Source organism: Sinohyriopsis cumingii, chromosome 1 (genome assembly GCF_028554795.1).
Source record: "Sinohyriopsis cumingii isolate HCF-2022 chromosome 1, ASM2855479v2, whole genome shotgun sequence".
NCBI lineage: Eukaryota > Metazoa > Mollusca > Bivalvia > Unionida > Unionidae > Sinohyriopsis > Sinohyriopsis cumingii.
The window spans coordinates 99,293,924-99,300,918 of record NC_142961.1 but is presented as its reverse complement, the minus strand read 5'-3'; positions in this window follow the sequence as shown (position 1 = coordinate 99,300,918).

The window sequence follows — 6,995 nt, the reverse complement described above, 5'->3', positions numbered from 1 at the left end:
CCTTTAATTGTGTTATATTGGTTCCATTTGCTGCTGTTGTGTTTGTGAGTCTGTATGTTTTGTTGTTGCTACTTTAATATGAGCTAAATATACAATAGAAATTTCCAATAATCAAAGGTAAGTTACGTTCGATTATTTTCTTTTTAGAGCCAATAGCAACAATATTTACTTATATGTGCATTACGATTGAGGGCAGTGACATTAGGATTGACTGCAGTGACATTAGGATTGACTGCAGTGACATTACGATTGAAAGCAGTTATATTTTTATTAAGTACAGTGACATTATGGTGACGTGCAATAACATTTTGATTCAGTGCAGTGACATGATTCAGTGCAGTGACATTATGACTTAGTGTATTGACATCACAATTAAGTGCAGTGACATTTTGAATGAGTGCAGTGGCAATATTATTGAGTGCAGTGGCAATATTATTGAGTGCAGTGGCAATATGATTGAGTGAAGTGACATTAGGATTGATTGCGGTGACATTAGGATTGAGTGCAATGACATTAGGATTGAGTGCAGTGACACTACGATTTATTGCCATGAATTTGTAAGATAGTGCTCTCCATTATAATACAATGAACTTTTCCTTGCAACCAAGCTGCATGCAATTCGGAATAGCTATATACGATAGGCAAATGAGAAGCCAAAGAGATTTAAACACAGAAACGATGACATATGTCGTGAGAAAGAATTCTAATGAACATAAAACTTGACCTGTTTCGTGACATAAATATCTAATGAACATAAACCGATGACATATTTCGTGAGACATATCTAATGAACATAAAACTATGACATATTTCATGAGACAAATGCGTAATGAACATAAATCAATGACATCATGCCGTATATAGAGATAGATAGATAGAGATAGATAACATCATGTCCCACCCAGTCACATTATCCTGACACCAGGCCGACCAGTCCTAAAACTATCGTTTAATGGTGACCGCCAAGCGAGGCAGCTGTTAGTACCAGTTTTATAGTCGTTAGGGTTCGAACTCGCGAATTCCCATATCCGAGGCGGACGCTCTAACCACTTATGTCCATAAAACGATGTCATATTTCGTGAGACAAAAGGCTAATGAAAGTTTCTCTTAACTTTGATTAATGGTCAACCAAGGCGAACAACCGTCTCAGATATCGGTACTCAACTGTAGGACAATCGTCGAGATATCGGTAGTCAAATGTAGGACAATCGTTTCAGATATCGGCAAGCAACTGTAGGACAATCGTCGAGATATCGGTACTCAGCTGTATGACAATCGTTTCAGATATCGGCACGCAACTGTAGGACAATCGTCGAGATGTCGGCGTTCAACTGTAAGAGACGGCATTCACTATTATAATGCGCCATTGTTTTTTTTTAACATACGCGTTGAAATATTCGCTTGACACGATTTATGCATCTTTTAGTCCCGCCTTGACTGAAATTCGACACAGCAATTCTTTTAGAATCATTGTGCATATCCATACGTCAGTCCACACCCTATAATTAAAATTAAGTGTGTGATATTTTATTTCCCATTTATTTTATTACCATTGTTTCATATTCTCTTTTGATTTTAAAGGGGGGGGGGGCTCTACATGCAGTCCGTCATCAGCAATCGATTATGACGCATCTGTAAGAAAGATAGAACGAATTCGTGATCAAGTTTAATGGTTTAGTAGTCCCTTACAACAAACAAATACTCCCTAACTGTAACTATTTAGAAAGCCATTAAAACGTTTAGCTATACATTATACCGATTTGCTAATTCGTTAGGAAACAAATAATTATTTTTCCGTACACCATCGTGCATATAATTTATGGATTATAAATGTCTTTATTAAAACGTATGCATATTGTGAAAGAAGAAACAATTATATAGTCATCATCTGATGATAATACCATAACAACAACCCTTTAGTAGTGACTGCCAATAATTTAATTTTAACTATTCATTTACAAAGCAAAAAACATGATTGAGTCCATTGATAAGGGTAGATGTTGGGAAGACGTGGGTATATAGCTTCAAGCACAAAATAACACAATGTTCTTTTACTAAATTTACTTTAGTTGACAATACATAGCCACTTTTGTGCTGAGGCACCACACACATTACTGCATAATTCTCTCTCTCTCTCTCTCTCTCTCTCTCTCTGCGGTCTAGGTGGTATCACGTTTTTTATATGGTGTTGGCTGATGTTTTGTAGGCATTGCCTTAGTCATGGGATCGACATTCAGGTCTCCGTCTCTTTGTTAAAACAATATTTTGTAGGCAAAGCTTTAATTATGGGATAGACTTGCAGGTCCCGGATTCTTTGTTTAAACAATGTGTTGTATGCAAAGCTTTGATCATGGGATCGATATTCAGGTCCCGGACTCCTTATTAAAATAATTTTTGTAGGCAAATCCTTAATCATGGGATAGACTTGCAGGTCCCAGACTCTTTTGTTAAAAACTGTTTTGTAGGCAAATATGTAATCAGGAAAATAAATCTTTGTATTGCTTTTAAATGGAGAATTTTCCTGGTCTAAGCCTTTGTATTGCTTTGAAATAGAGAACATTCCTGGAATAGATCTTTGTATTGCTTTTAATAGAGAACACTCCTGAAATAAATCTTTGCATTGCTATGAAATAGAGAACATTCCTAGAATAGATCTTTGTATTGGCTATGAAATAGAGAACATTCCTAGAATACAAACATGCATATGAATGATACTTGCAAAGAAAATCTTAGAGATCAAAATATTTCAATATATTCTTGTGTTTGTTATGTATATTTAATTTAATTGTTTGTCTGTTAGTTTTAATATTTTTTTAATTTCATTACATGTTATTGAAATGTAACATTGTATGCTGGACTTGACTTTGTCCAAAACTGAGTTCATTTCTGCTCGACCTGATTGATGTTTTTAAATTTGTTTTATCTCATTGACGTAAACAACTAAAAATTGGTTTCATTATTCTCTGTGTGAATGAGCTTATTAACCAAATTATTATTCAGGTAAACAAGAAGGAGTGAATCTGTTCATTTGGGTTAGGGATTTGGAGATTACTAAGTGAATTTTATATGTTTTCTGTTGTAAATAAACAAGCCTCATTAGATCATTCTAGAAGGTTATTTTCCATTAAGTAATGTTTGTTTTGTTTCCTTTAAATTATTGAATTCAAGTGATTATTTTCTCTAGAGATACAAAAGTGATCTAATGAAATTCTTGGATAAAGACTTTAATTGGAATTTCTATTGAACTCAAACCTGGAATAATATTTCTGTGATTCAACAAGAGACAGTTGACACATCAGTACTTCGTATGCTATACCAAACGCATCATCACCTTCAATTTTGGAATTAATCGTGACTTGAACTAAGTTTCATTCAGGACTTTGCTATTGCTAGGACTTGTGTCTTTAATTCTTGGATTATTTTTGGACTTAATTCGCAATACCGTAAGTTCTTTTTTCTCCTTTTTCACTTTGTATTCTAGGAAAGTGAATTATTTGTTAAATTTTACAAAGCTTGTTGTCTTCACTTTTTTATGTTACTTATTTTAAGATCATAGACTCGTAGCAGAGAATTGGGGCCTCGTCCGGGCTATGAATTTTGCTAAAATCTTTCAGAAAACTTTGTTTTTTAAAATTTAATTTCCCCTAGTTGCTGAGTTTTTTAAGTCATAAATTAATACTTTAGAAATCTTTAATGAAATTAGCAAGTCTTTTACAATGTTATCAAAAGTGGAGATCTTTATTTCAAATCCTACCCAGGAGCAGTTAGAGTCCTTGAAATAAAAGACGAATTGATTCAACTTGCCAGAAAATATGATCTTTCTGAGGCAAAAGCTTCTTTATCGAAGCAAAAAATAAAAATATTTGGTCAAACTTTTGGTGGTAAAAGAATGTTTTGGATAAAAATACTTTGGTTTTGATTACTAAGTAATTATCAGACTCTAAGATAAAAAAGGAATTAAAATTAAAATACAAGATGGAGTTAGAATTAAGAAAGCTTGAACTTCAGAAATATAAATAGAAAAAAACAACAAATGCAATTGCAACTGGAGAAAGAGGAGTAACACAGGCAATTAGATAAAAAGGAAAGAGAGAGAGGAGACTGCAAATGGATAAAGAGAAAGAGATTCATTTAGATAAGGAGGAAAGAGAGAGGAAAATGCAGTTGCAGAAAGAGGAGAGAAACAAATGCAGTTACAGAAAGAAGAAAAAACAAATGCTGTTGGAAAAAGAGGAGAAACAAATGCAAATGCAATTAGAGAAAGAGGAGAGAGAGAGACAAATGCAGATGCAAGCAGAAAGGGAAGACAGCGAATTGCAGAGAGAAAGGGAGAAGGAAGAAAGGAATATCAATTTAGATTAAAAGAATTAGAGCTGGCAAATTAAAAGCACCTCCCCACTTTACATACAAATTCAAGTTTTGGTGTTACTACGGATATTATATCAGTGCCACTTTTTACAGACAAAGAAATATATAAATAGTTTCCTCATTTTGAAAAAATTGCTGAAAATTCGAAATGGCCAAGGGAACATTGGACACTTTTTGGCAAAGTCCGAGACATCTATGCTTCCCGAGCAGTACAGCAAAGTGCTGACTGTGATCTGGTTATGAATTAGTCCCTGAGGCTTATCGACCAAAAATCAGGAACTATGAAAACAAAAGCTGGACAAACTCATGTCGAATTTAATTTGAAAGAGAAAAAGAGCAGTTATTTGATAGGTGGTGCTTAGACAAGAAAGTTGATCAATAAAATCTAAGACAACTCGTATTACCTGAAGGGTTCAAGAACTGTGTCCATAGTGACATTCAGACTTATCTTGATGGGCATAAGGTAGAAACCTTGGAAAATGCTTTTCGTACTGCTGACGAGTATTCCTTAGCTCATAAGGTTTTTTTTGTAAGCAAGTCTTCCACTCAGCAGTCTTCTGATAGAAAAGTATTTTAGTATATAACACGAGGCCTTCTATATTTCAATCTGGTACAACTTTTAGAAATCAAGTTTCTGATAAGATTGATCAGAAATCCTTACCCCTTCCTACGTCTAACTCTTGTAAGAAGAAAGGAGACATTATTTCTGATTGCTACAAATTGAAAAATAAGCAGCAGAATCAAGCCAGACCTATTCCAAATACTTTATTTTAAGATTCCAAGGTCACGATCATGTATTGAAAGCAATGCATTTGTTGGGTCTAATAAACTCCAGTCTGATTGTATTATGGAGAATTATGAACCATTCATGTCGAAGGGTTCTATATTATCATGAGTGATTCAGGAAATTCCATCCCTATAAAAATTTTATGAAGCTTCTCAGAGTCTTTTATTATCAGGTACTTTGCCGTTGTCTGAGAAGTCTTCTTTAAACGAGAGTGTTCTTAATCAGGGTGTAGAGCGCGGCTTTATTAATGTTCCCCTCCAATGTGTAAATTTGTCATCAGACTTAGTCTCAGGAACCGTGACATACGGAACATTGTAAACTTTACCCATTAAGGGCAATCATTTATTGCTAGGCAATGACCTAGCTGGAGATAATGTTGTGGTTAATCCATTTATGACTGACAAGCCTTAATTTGGATCAGAAAGTAAATCCTATCGAAACAAATTCACTGATTTATACCCAGCTCGTGCAATTACTAGAGCTATGCAAAGAACGGTCTTGAGAATGATGTTGATCAGGACTGTATTCCTTTATCTGATACATATATTGGTAAGATTTTTGATGAGGTTACTTTCACTTCTTGTTAGGACCAATCAAAGGGTATTGATCACAGTGATCATCTGCTAACTGCTCATTCTCTTTATTCTAATCAGGGAGACAACGACAATCACTTGTCGTCGAACAGGAAAAAGATCCTGAAATATGTTATAGAGACTGATCATTTCATTTACTTTTGTCGGACATTTAAAGACCATATTGGAATGATAAATATGTGTCTCATGTGACTGCTAAGGTATGTATCATTGTCTCTCGTCAGAGATATGTGACTACTAATGTATGTCTCGTTGCATCTCATCAGACTGATATGCCGACTACCGTATCTCTCACTGTCGTTCTGTATGATTTTCACCTCTCGATTAGAGTAATTGAAACCAGTGTCTTGACTACTGTCATAGTCGGACAAGCAAGGAATGAACATTTATGTTGGGTATTTGCAATTCAACTAGCATTTATTATGTTATGTGTCGGACAGTTATATTTGCTTGGTAAGTGACACTTTGTCTCTGGCACTATGGTACATTCAGAATCACAATATACTATATAATACATATTGAGTTTTAACTTGTATCGATAACTATTGAATTTTACGACAGGCCGTATTTTGATATTATTGTTGTTGAAATATCTACGTTGTGCTAGAGCATTTGGTGTGTTTTGTTTTTCCAGTTTATTAAGAAAACAAATTACAAGGATTCTTTGAAACTAAGTATCTTCTCGTATCATGTCTATTAATGTGATGCCACCAAGTCTGAAATTCTCTTCTTGAAACATTTTGTCATTCAATCAACCTTATAGTTATGTAATTCGGATATATATTTATTTTCTGCCTCCTTCCTCGATTCTCTGACTATCTACATCGAATTCATTTTCATCTTTTCAAATATCTTTAATTTGACCGGATATAGTTCAAAGCAAGTATAGTTTCTTTCTAAATTGTACATGTATGGTCGTAATGGTCTAGCAATATGACCAATCGCTGTATCTCAAACAGATTTAAGACCATATAAGAAACACATACAGGCCTTTATTTTATCTTTAGACAAACGTGTCTGTTTTTAATTCATTCAAGCAAATCCAGCTACGAGTTCCCTTTAAGCAGTTGGTAACTGACTGTGTGCACCGTTAAATATTCAGTAGTATCGAGCATCAATTGTCTGTCCTAATGTTCCATTAACACGCTGAACAACTGTTCAATGAGATATATACACCATTTTTTGACAGCTTGTATTAAAAATGTTTACAACGTGCTCATTATACCGACAGTGTTGGCCATTTCATC